Here is a 13412-nt window from a genome sequence, read left to right on the forward strand (position 1 = left end):
TATGAGGCACAAGAACTTGGTAATGCTCTCCTATAGTTGTAGTGAATGCTACTAAAAGCATGGCACACCAACCATCTCGGACCTTAAGAATAGCTATGATCATGCCCACTTATCAGAAAACTGAATAGTTGGTTTGTTACCTTGAAAGTAAAAACCAACAATTCTCAAGATGGTAAAAGAAAAGATTGATTTACTAGATGATTCCTTTGTAATTCTAATTGTTTTTCCTGTACATTTTTTAAAAATGGCATCTTTTATTGTTTTACTTTTTAAAATAAATCTCCTGATAATTTTATAGCAACAAAAGGAAAAGGGTAGGGAGTCATGTCACACCTTAAAGACAAGATCAGTCTACTATACTTACTGAAAGAAGTTAACTGCTCTTCTTGAATTCATGATGTACATAAAGATAAAAAAGGAGTCCTTTCTGTTGGTTGTGATTGATGTGAAAATATTTGGGGAAACAATCAGAAGAGTGATAAACACCATGAATTTCCAGCCACCTGCGAGCGAGTTCTGAAAAATAATCTTTTCTTTGCCCTTTGGTATACTCAGAATCATACCATAGGAAAAAATAAATAAAAAAACACCTACACAAACACTCATATGTATGCATACACACCTGGAATGGGAGTTCCCTTATCCTTTCGTTAACCTCTTACTGTTCACTATTTCAGTCTTTTCAACTTGTGAGAACAAGATTAAAAATTCCTTCCATGGGTCTGTCCTTTTGCTCACATTACTGACACCTTTCCTTCTCCATTCTCTTCAAACACATCTCCTATTTATGATTCCCCCTCCCTCCAGCATGCCATGTAAGCAATTTTTCTGTGCCACCTCCCTTTTCCCATTGCAGTTGTTTGTTCTTACAAGCAAAATTCCACTTCAAGAATGAGGGCGCCCTGGGTGTCTAATCCCAGAGACGAGACATTTTTAAAATGGGGAGATTAACAAGTATTAGAGGAGAAAAAAATACATTTCAGTCTAGTCACATAAAGTTGGTTAACAGGAAAGTTAGTGGCCCCTTCAAACTATGCAATAACTACTCAGAACACTGCTGAACAAGATTATCCTTTTTTAGGTTCAACAGGAGACTTAAAGTGCTTTGAATCAAAAACTTTAAGGCTGATATGAGATTCAGTTCCTTGCTAACACTCTATTAACATGACTGGATACAGTATTCAAAAACATACATTCATAAACTTAGATGGAAACATAAACATCTTTAGAATTTTCAGAATGTATCTCAGTACCTTGGAAAGAACAGCTCTACTGCGGATTTCACCACAGCTCTGCTGTGGATATCACCACCTTACCAGAAGCTATGTGCAAAGTTTGCCGTTTACTCAGTGCTGTAATGAGATATTCCCTTATTGCAGAGGGAAAGCAAAACATCAGTCATATGAGCAGAAACTTTTGCAAATGATAACAAATGAATTTCTTATGTTCTTATGAAGCAAAAAAACCTTTTAAGAATGAGTTTGGGGATGAAAATACTAAGGAATTTGTATGCCGGATGGCGAATTTGCTTATAGTTTTGCACGCTTCCCTGCCTGATGTGCAAAGTTGACTCACAGCTGTCAAATTGTTTTATTCATAGCATGGGTTTTATGGGATTTGTTCCCCTAGTCACCCTAGCAAAATGTCCTTCCCTCATTGTACTCACCTGAGGGGTGTCCTGTCAAAATTCCACACAGCACTAGCCATACATGAGCAGCCCTCACAACTTCTCAGTGAGAGGGTAAAATTTGCTGACAAAATCTCTCTCATTTGATCAGGCTTGGAGGCCAAGTTGATAGCAGATCTGGTTATCTGAGGTATCAAAAAAAACCCGCTTGCCCTGTTTTTATAGACAGATTTTGACTGGTTTTGCTTATGAATGCTGACAGGGTCCTTGGGAGTATGAGAGCCACCACTTGTTCCCATCCTAACTTTAAATATCATGCCTGGAAAAGCTGTTCATGAAAATCATAAATGCCTCACTGGCTGATGGAGGCAGATTTTAGACATATGGAATAAAATACTTTATTGGGATGAGTTGGCTAATTATATGACCATCTTCCCTGGACACATTTCAATTCATTTTAAGACCTGGATTTGGAACTGAGATGGCTTTAGTTGCACTGATTGATCTTTGCATAAAGTTGGATCCCTGTTGATATTGTTAGATCTTTCAGTGTCTTTTTAAACAAAGTTGGCCATTCCATTCTTAACCAACAATTGAACTATGGAACTGGAGTTAAAGGAATAAACCTCTGGTGATTTCATTCTCTGCTGTCTGATCACGCCAAAAGAGTTTCCATTAGAGTAGCATATTTATACTGAAGGATGTTGCTGAATGAGATCATCTTGAGATTTAAGGACTGGGTGACATCAATTTGCAGGTGGCACCCAGCTTTATATTTCATTATTCAAGTCTCCAAATGCATCCATCTTGGTTGTCAGCCAATGCTTTGAGGCATTGGGGCTGACAAGGGCCCGTTCTGCACATGCTGGGGCAGCGGGCTCACACTGGTGTACTCGGCTCTGGTGGAACCCCAAGACCATTCTCACACTCTCGTGCAAGTGGCCTTGTGGCTGCCAGGAACCACAGACATGCTTTCACATGGAGGCATGTCTGTGGTTCCCTTCCCCACTGCCTCCCACCTTGTCCCTGCACAGCTTTTCAGACAGACAGGGCTCCCATTGGTGGCTCTGTTAATGGGAGCTGGGGAGGGGGTTGTGCGAGAATTGCTCCATGAGCTGACAGCTGCTGTAAAACAAAAGAATCACTCATTGAGTGATTCTTGTATAACCCGCTCTGTGGTCACTGGCACGGGTTAGGGGCACTTTAGAGTCATTTGCAGGGCAAGAGCATGCAAAGTTCCTGCCCCAAATGGTGTTTATATCATCCCCGACCTGGCATTATTGGCCAGTGCAGAGTGGGCCAAAGGGCAGGAAAACCAAACCCGAATTCAGACAAGACAGAGGTAATATCAGGAAGGCTGATATTCTGGAGGAACTGGATCCATTTGTGCAGTTGTTGTTTTTCTCAGAGCAGGGGAAGAGCATGAAAGAGTTCATGAACACAATATTGTTGTCTGAAAGGCAGATCTACACAGTTGTCAAGAACACCTTCTATCAGCTACATTTGGTTCACCAATTCTCTCTTTTCAAAGATGCTATTGATCTAGCCATGCTGATCAATGCTTTAGTAACCTCATAGTTAAGATTATATACACTGAACAGTCCTTGATGATGAAAATGACTGTTGGTTAGCAATGCAGCAACCTGATAATTGCTAGGGACTATGCAATAGGAACATATGCTGCCCATTTTGAAACTGCTATGAAGAAGAAGGAGGAGGAGAACCTCTACCCACAACAGGCACCTTGTGAGATGGCGGGGCTGAAAGAATTCAGACAAACCCAAGATCATTCAGCAGGCTTCACGTGGAGGAGTGCGGAAACAAATCCAGTTCACCAGATTAGAGTTATCAACCATGTGAAGGAGTAGGGAATCAAACCTGGTCCTCCACCACTCTTAACCACTACACCATGCTGGCCCTGCCAATTTATGTTATGTTGGGATTCAGTTCATTTGGTTATGACTTTTAAAGCCCTTCATGGCTTGAGGCCTACATCTGAAGGACCATCTTCTCCCATATGTTCCCATGCAACAACTACAGTGTCCAAGCTGCCATCAGTTGGCTGTTCCTCCACTTAGGTTTGCATTGGAATCAACTATAGTCCAGAGTCTTTCCATCATGGTCTACCACTATGTGGAATGAACTTCCTAGAGAGGTGAGGAAAGCTACCTCCCTTGATATCTTCCAGAGAAGCTGAAAGCCTTGCTTGTTTTCCACAGCTTTGATGGGGTATAAACAGCAGACATCTGGAGGGAAAGGAGGGAGTAATTATTTTAAATTTTGTTACATTTAAATTATTACTCGTACTTTTTCTTGAGCACAAATGAAAGACGTGGTATAATATTTAAACTAGCGTATTGTGACTTGATTTGTTGTTTTCCTTGTTATGGTTTTCTGATATTTATAAAGGTTCTGTTGTTGTTATTTAAACAGACAAACTAACAAGGATCATAGTTTACATGTCCATCAATTCAAATATCTCCATTTTAATTTCAGTTCTCTCTTCTTTTTTTGAATAATGAGCCAATGATCAATTTCACTTATTTTTCCACACATTATTAAAATGCACACATTTCCTAAAATTATTTATGGTTCAGTTGCATATAAATTAGGCAAAACCTGTATGTAAATTGTATGATAATAGTAGAAAAATGCCAAATGCAAAACCATTGACAGTGAAAACTGTCGAGGGTCAGCATCTGGCTTGTCCTTGGCTGAGGTGCCTGCAGCAAAGTAAGAGCTTTTATGATGCTGCAGGAGCTAAATGGGACCCATCCGCCTTCCCTGTACTTCAGGAAGCTACCATTGAACCAAAACTTCCAGGCAGCTAGCTATAGGAACTGGGCATTGGCTCGGCCACCACCCTCCTGGGTCTGGCAGCTTTGGGTGTTGGCTGTCGATGTCATTTCCAGGTGCAGGATAGAGAAAGAGTGAATCTTTGTGATACAACCCTGTGCTTCCCTTCTTTCCCATTTTATGGCCAGGGAGACCCCAGTAAAATAAAGGGGTGGAATGGCCAAAGACCAGGGTAGTACTGGTGAGGGAAGAGCCTCACATGGAATAAAAAGTAAATAGATAATGTCCCTGTTGAATCATCCCTAAAGATACATACAATATTTTCATTTTGGTCCAGAATACACTCAAATCAGAATTGCTTCAGCCAGGTGGCTACTATGTTCATACTATGCTCACCTCAGCTCCTTCAAAAAGTGCATTCTGTCTTTTAAAAAAAAACTTTGCACATTTATAACTTTATCTTCCTTCAATATGGGATTCATCATAAGACCATTTTCATATATCAGCCTTCCTACCCATCTCAGCAGGGCATCACTGAGCTTCATGTACTTCAGACTGGAAAGTGACACAACCAGGTTTTCATATCAAGTGGCAAATTCCACATTTTTCTTTCCGGAGCCGCTAGCAAATCTCAAGACATCTTTATTGTCCACATGGGATGGAACAGATCATTGAACGAAGATGGGAAATTGAGCTGAAGGGATGTGCGATGGCTTCAAAGGCAAAAGGGAAAAAATTAAATCACACTTGCTGTGACTCTTTAAATAGATCCTCCTTGGCACCAGGCTGCATCACAGTGCTGTCTATATTGAAAATTCAAAATCAATTTCCCCGCAGGTGCGTGATGTTTAGCAACAACAAATCTTTTAGGATGATTAATACATTGCATTATACCATGACTTCTAAATTAAAGAAACTGAATATGAAGCATTGCAGGCAATATGAGTATTTCCCCTGCTAAGCTACAGTCCTTATAAATCATTACCGTCACACTTGGGTTTTTTTTAATTTGAATTCATCAAAGATTGTGGGCATGTTCTGTGTGCCTTTAAATGAAAAGTGATTACAGTATGTAAATGAAAATGGGAAGCAAGAAAGAAGTCAATGAGAAGTTTTACAAACAAAGATAAAAAGGATACATTCTAAATACCTTTCTAGTAAAAGATATGTTTGTGTGTGTGGGGGGGGGGGGGGGAATGAATAGCACCTGAAAGTTTCCCTGCCTCAAGACTTTAAAATAATTGTTTATAGGTCAGCTTTTTCACTGCGACTCAAGGAGGATTACTGGTTGGACATGCTCTATTGTCTTCTACATTGCTTCATGTGTCATGAGCCAGCACCTGTATAAGTAGGAAACCCATAAGAACTTTGGGCAGGTGGTTCTCATTTCCCCCGTATCTCCTCCTCCACTATTTCACTTTTTCTTTCCTTGAGAGCTCTTGTAGCCTTTTCCTTTTCCTGCCTAAATACTGGTGAATCCATGGGGAAGCTGCTTAGAATATTTACCCTAATGAAATTAAATTGAAAGGTAAATATTTGCCAGTCAGTAAAAATGTAAGTAGTAAGTGGAAGAGGTGGGAGAGCTTTAAAATACGTTTCCTGCCTGCTTTGTTTGACAGACCAAGCAGGAAATGTCTTCAGCCTGGTATGGAGAAAAAAGATTGCTAATTTTGCTATCTTTGAAAAACCCAGGTTAAGAGTAATAACCCAGGTTGGGAGAAATAAACGACATGAACATATTTTGGGAGAGGGATCGGTGCAGAATTCCTCACCAAAATGCTTTTTATAATGCCCTGAAGAAGTTATATTTGTGCTGTGCAGAATGGGCCACACAGGTACATAATGAAAATGTACAATTTCTGTATCGTATTTCAAAAAATCGAGATTAGATTTGCTTATCTCCATTTAAAACGTTTAAACTTTGTCTGTATTTAACATACTTATTTTATTTGCATTTGAAATGTTTACTTTTGCTATGGTTGTTTTAAAAAAAGCTCATGTCCTACCAAAAGGCAATGTGCAAACAACAATGCAGGGCAGGAATTCAGTATGGCAAAAAATTATCTTTCACAATAGCTTAGTAGTCACTACAGTACTGTTGTGCATTGTTATTATCAGCATTACTTATTATCAGCATTATCAGTACTGTTGTGCATCAGTTATTATCAGCAAATAACAGGTTAGAAGACAGTGACTTCCCTAAGAGCTTATGAGCTAAGGCTGCAAACTTCAGGGCAGGCAGGGCCTGAAAATTACAAGTGATCTCAAGCCTACCAAGATCAATTCTCCTGATGAAAATGGCTGTCATGGAGGACAGACTCTATGGCATTATAATGTGCTGAGGTGCTTCCTTTCCACAAATCCTACCTTCCTCAGAGTCTACCACTAATATCTCCAGGAATTTCCCAATCCAGAGTTGGCTAATTTTATCAAGAACCAACTGGCCCGAAGTATAAAGGTTGTTATATGTGAAAGGCTCAAATCTATTCGTACTAAAAGAATAGCTAGAAAATGGTATGTGTGTGAGGAAAAAAGATGCCTGCTTTGACAATGTTGCTGGAGTTATTGTATTTAAAAGAAATCTCAATCAATACTCTTAAAATATACTGAATCATTCATTTGTATGCTGCTTAATCTAATTTTTTGGGGGAGCCTAGCTTCCCTACCACCTAATAAAACATCCGTGCTCCTCCTGTAGTGTCCTATGAGGTATGGCAGTGGTGGCGAACCTATGTCACTCCAGATGTTCATGAACTACAATTCCCATCAGATAGAAGGGGCTGATGGGAATTGTAGTCCATGAACATCTGGAGTGGCATAGGTTCGCCACCATGGCAGTATGGTGTATGAGTGAGCTTACATACTCTGCTACCTGTCTCATTTTGGAGCCAGCACATAGGAAACTCTGGAGCCAGCACATAGGAAACTTCAACAGACTTCTTTATTACTTCCATCTGGGAGAGAATAGTCAGTAGAAGTCCTTCCTATACTGGTCTTGAGCAAGAAGGAGAGACTATCTCTGGAGGGCTCACTTCAAGTTGAACACCTGACACACATGCACCCATTACATCTTTTCTCGAAATGCCATCTCTGTCCACTAACTGGACCACAGACCTCCTTCAGTCATGTCCCTTCCTTGCAGTCTGCCCGCTATCTGATGCTCACAGTATTTCAAAGTTGGTCTGTACTCTTGGAATATGACACGTGCAACTCAGCTGTGTTCACTTGTGCATATGTAGGTCATAGCCGCTACGGAAAACCTCTCTCTCCTTTGGGAGAGAAAGCAAAATTTATATCAGCTTCATAAACAACATTGTTTGATTTGGTACTTCCTGTCTGACTGGTTCTGTCCCTGAGTTTTGTTTATCTGCATTTAAAATGTTTAATTTTTTCATGATTGTAAGAAAAGCCCATGTCTGGCAACAGGCAGTATGCAGAGAACAACGGAGGACAGAAAAACAATTTGAAAACTGTCTGTCAAGCTACATTGCAAATCTTTCTGCTTTGGGTAATAGTTCCCTTAATACAGTGCCCATCTCTTAATTTGCATGCAATTACATTGTACAGGATACCTGAATGAAGCCAAAGCACATATAACACCCCTTGAGGGTCAACTCCTTTAACTATCTGCAATGCACTGCAAGCTTCCTCTTACCGTCTAGATAACTTTCCCACCAGCAATCTCATAAATTTATTATTAGCACAGTGCAGCTGATATTTCTTCTGTGTGATTACACTATTCATTGTCATGGAGAGGTATGCTTTTGCCCTGGCCAGACCCACATGTGCTGTGGTTAATGTGTCAGACTAAGTTCTGGGAGACCTGGGTTTGAAACCTCACTCTGCTGTGGAAGCTTACTGGTTGACCAACGGCATATTTGAGACATGGAAGGTTTGGCACATGCCCTGAGTGCCACTTGAAGGGGATGCCATCCCTGCCATTCTGCCCACTGCAGCCACACTGTCTTAGCGTCTTACCTCCTTCTGCCTGTTGTCACTCAGCTATTGCCAGTGCTGCACCCATTTAGCCACTGGGAGCACCATGTCCACCTCATGCTGAGCCAAGATTTGGCCAGCCATAGGAACTATTTTCCATAGATAAGCTGCTCTGGGTGACCTGGAGCCCGTCATATGCACATACTTCACTTAACTTATAGTAGAGGAGAAAAGTAGAGAAGAAAAGAATGATATACTATTTTGGGTCCCCAATGGGAGAAAAGCAGGGTATTAAAAAGTAAATAAATAAATGTGTCAGGTTTTCTGTCCTAGCATGAGAAAATATCATAGCCAGCTTCCGTGAGAAACAAGACTGCCATATTTCAAAGTCAATCATTTCCTCCTAACTTGTAGAAACTTGTATTAACTGCTTGCCAACCCTGAGTCTGATACTTTATTGTCTGTGATTGTTTTTAGCATCAAAAACTTATACTGAATAAAAATATTTGGTTTTAAGTTTTTGCCCACAAATAATGGACACCATTCTTATATAAAGCACTTTCTCAAATTATCTCCTTTAATCACCTGATCATAATCATAGGCTCATAATCAAAGGTTCTAAAGTACAAGAGAGTGATCTTGAAACATTTACCTTAAGCCAGTTGGAATCTTCAGATATTTAATATTTTTATCCCAGCCCTTTCCCAAGAAGCTCAGGGTAAAGTATATATCCTCCATTTTATTCTCACAACAACCTTATGTAGGGCTCTTTCCCCACGAATCTCCTAAAACATTTGTAAAATGTTTTCAATCCCCCTCCCCCTTTGTTCATACTCGCCCCCTTGAAACAATTTCTGCCATTTTCTGTTTTTCCCCACGTGTGAATAAATCAGTGCTTCATGCTTCATGGCCTCATGTTGCAGTTCCCGCAGTCTACTGTAGTCAATGCTGTGACAATTAAGTCCCCCAAAATCTCAAAAATGCTCTGAATTGATCCAAAAACAGAGCAAGGGTCTTCTGCAGGCAAGGAGCAAATTCACAAACTGGTGTCTTAAAGGGACAGCATGCAAATGATACCTTTTAAAAAATATTTCAGCCAAAAGAACTGCTAGAAAAGAGGGTGAATTTAAAACATTTTGATGCTGCAAATAAAACGTTTTGGGGGGAAAACAATGCCAATCCCCTTGGCGGAAATGTTTCATTTCTTGTCCCCAAATGTGTTAAAGTGTTTCTGCGGAGAGAGCCTAGGTTAAATTTACAGTGGCCCTTTCCGCACCGGTGGATTATGGCGCCCTGGGGATGGCAAAAACGCCATCCCCAGGGAGCCATTCGCACAGGGGGCGCAGCTGCTTCACAGCCGCTCCGCCCTCGCCCCGCCCTCACGGCGCAAAGCCGCCGTTTCCCAACCTCGCTTGGGAAAACAAGGTTTATGGGAAACGGCGGCTTGGAGCCGCTGCCATGCAAATGTGCCCTCCCCCCTTCTGCCCTCTACCTACCATGTCCGTGGCCGTCGGGCGCGTCGCCGAGGCCTGGGGACACACACCCCTGCCCTGCAATGCCAGAGCACTCGCACAGGGCAAGGGGGGGGCATGTCCCCAGGCCTCGGTGACGTGCCGGACGGCCACGGTAGGTTGGCGGGGCGACGGCGTTCCGCGGCACCGTCTTCCCGGCTGTTTCTGGGACCGTTCGTGCGAACGGTCCCAGGGGGATTGGGTCAGCGTGGAATATGCCGACCCAACCCCCATCATCGCCGTGCAGAAACGGCCAGTGAGTGAATGACTGGCTGAAGGATTATCTAGTGAGCTTAATGGCAGAGTGGGGATTTGATTACCTGGATTTCCCAGTTCCTAATCTACTAGTAAACCATGCTGGATCTCAATAGGTGAAGACAGGCTGGTCAAGTGGGTGGAATTTGGAGCACTACCATGGGAAGGGGGCAAGTACTATTACAATTTTTTTAAAAAAATAATTTTTCCTAGCCTTCAAAGAAACTCTCATTCTTTAAATTGCCACAAAATAAGAACCTTGTTTTGAAATAAATAAAAATCCAAGGTCAGGTTAACAGTGTTTCTGCTGAGGCTTTGTATGTACTGGTGCCACCCTAGCTATGCAAGATATATAACCTTGTGCATGTCCCTATATAAGGAAATACAACAACCAAGTCCTTTCAAAACATCTTCCATACTGAAGTGAAATGGAACCAAGCTAGAAGGAATAATTTTTTTCTATGACAGTCATACCACTGCATCAATGCATGAAGAAAACCTGCATAGAGTTTTGGCTAAGAGACTGAACTATGAACCAGGATGCTCAAAGCTGACCTTACCATGAACTCACTGAGTGGTCTTATGCAAGCCAACCTCTCTCCCTTACATCTGGAAAATGGGATTACTAACATAGCCCTACCTTAAAGGGATTGTTCAAGGATTGATGGGATGATGTATAAGCAGCCTTTCACACATACTAGACTTGCTATTAAATATGACTTTTGTTGAATAAATCAGGTCACAGAGATTAAGGATGGGGGGAGGAGACTATAGAACTACTCTACATCCACTTATTAATATGACATCTAATTGAATTTATGTCTTATCTTTCCGCATTTCAGAAGAAAAAATCACCTTCTACATTATAGTGAGAGAGAAGAAAATTGTGCAAAACCTGCCCTACAAATATATGATTTTGTCCATGCACACAGAGAGAGAGACAGAACATAATGTCGGGCTCCACTGAACATCAGCCTAGCTCAGGGGTAGGGAACCTGTGGCTCTCCAGATGTTCAGGAACTACAATTCCCATCAGCCTCTGTCAGCATGGCCAATTGGCCATGCTGGTGGGGGCTGATGGGAATTGTAGTTCCTGAACATCTGGAGAGCCGCAGGTTCCCTACCCCTGGCCTAGCTGGAAACTTTGTGGGGCCCAACCAACCAGTTTGGAGATGGGATTGCTTTTCAGCCCACTTTGTTTACTTGGCAGGCATTTTTTCCTTTTTGTAGCTGCTGGCTCATTTCCTTCTTCTGAAGGCAGTGTGGAACTAGCTAGCCCCTTTGAAGGCAAGCAAAAAATTTGGGGATCTCTTTTAAATTAGCCTTTTAAAAAACCTATCAGACAGGAGAAAGTTATTTAGTAGATAAGAATACCCATTGAAGGACTGGCTAATATCTAACTACAGTGGTAGGCTGGAATTGAATGTGTTTATGTGATATTAAAAATAATTTGGGAAGATTAGGTCATGTATGAATGTGGTTGTTAGCCAGTCCAGCCACTCATAGTTGATTGGACCCAGCTGGGAGGAAACTCCATTGATACTGGACATTTGAACACTACTACTGAGGAAATGATTATGGGGTCCAGCACCTCTTGCAAAGAATGGTTACCTTTCATGCTATTTACCTTTCTCTAGCTGAAAAGGTTTTAATAAATAGTTAGCTCCTTTTCCTGTATCTGGCATCTTATTGCATCTTATGACATATAACAATACAAATCTTAATGCCTATGTCAAAGTTTTAAATCACACCATGCCTTTACACATTTATTCTCCATTAAAAGAATAAAGTATTATTTTTTAGTGAAATGTGTCACCTCTACAATAATCACAGAAGAATGGTTATGTTTACAAGAAAGCCATGTTAAAATTGTGGTAATTTGAGGGATACCCAAAAACAAACTCTCTACCATGGCAGTAAGTTCCATGTGGTCTAAAACCCAGAAGAGATGTGTTACCTTGTAAAGAGGCAGGGGGCTCATAGCTGATTCTGAACCTGAGGAGATTTCAAACAGACATTGTATGTGCCAGTACTATATTTTGGCCAAGACAACTACAAAAAATCCCAGCCTGACCAGCAGGGACACCATTTAACAGCAACAGGGCAGAGTAAAGCATGTAGCATTATCTGAGGCTTGTTATAAAAACGTCCAGGTCAATTTTGCTCATCAGTCTGAACAAAGAAGAAATTCTACAGCTCCCTGTGATAAACTGCCTTGCCTTCATCCACCCAGTTTTTAACAGGAGAAAGGGATGTCTTCAATATTAACTTGCTACAATTGTATCTCAGGACATCAGAGCAGATGCAAAAATAAAAGCAAAATAAGAGGCAAATAGATAATGCCACCATGGGAGTTGTGGAGGAATTACAGAAACAGCTGTGGTGGAACTCATGACATCAGGTAACCCACCTATCCAATTTGACTCTTTTGAAAGATCAAGAGAATAGCCAGCAGCCGATCATTCTGTGGGATCTTGTGGCTTCAGTTACAGTTTGAAGTCTCTCTAGGAATCCTTAATTACTCACCTTAACCTTTTACCTCACTAAGAAGCATTTTAAGTGTTCTCCTGCAGCAAGAGAATACTTGATATCGTTTCAAGTGAAGGGTAAAAAGTGAGAGAATGCAAATTCCTCAACAGCCTTTTTCCTGCTCCATTCCTTAAGAAATGGTGAATCTTTCCATGCTGAGAAAACAATGAAGGACCAACTACACAAGGCATTTGCTGTGTGTTAGGGGCAAATGTCTTATACAGATTTCTTATACAGATTATTTCTTCAAGCCCCACTTTCACTTTCTACTCTCTCCACAGCAAAGGAGACCACTTCAAGCATGAATATAATTTTGCTTTGCAGTCAGAGCAGGCAGAGTTGCCAGTAAGCACAGTTTTGCCCCAGACTTCTTCCCTCCACCCACAGCCAGCCCATCTAATCTCAACCCCCCACTCCCTTGCCCTGTTTTCCACTTCCCCCTCCACTTCTCTAAATGCTTTTATTGATACATCAGTAGGAACAACACAAGGAAGGATCTTTCTGGCTCCACCCCACCTCTTCCATGCTACTTCTGCCCTGTCTGATGATCAGGAGGGCATTTTTAAAACTTTCTTTCAGATTAAGTTTCTATTTTAAAAACAAGCCTCTCTCTTTGGCTTTTTTAAAGAAATAACAGAAGTAGGCTGTCTTTTTGTATCCACTCCATCTCCCGCCCCACCCTGCCACCCCATGCTGCTTCCACCCTCCTGATAGGGCTTTTTACAACTTTAGTTCAAATAAAACTGTATTTTAAAACA

The sequence above is a fragment of the Sphaerodactylus townsendi genome, linkage group LG08, assembly GCF_021028975.2.
Source record: "Sphaerodactylus townsendi isolate TG3544 linkage group LG08, MPM_Stown_v2.3, whole genome shotgun sequence".
Lineage (NCBI taxonomy): Eukaryota > Metazoa > Chordata > Lepidosauria > Squamata > Sphaerodactylidae > Sphaerodactylus > Sphaerodactylus townsendi.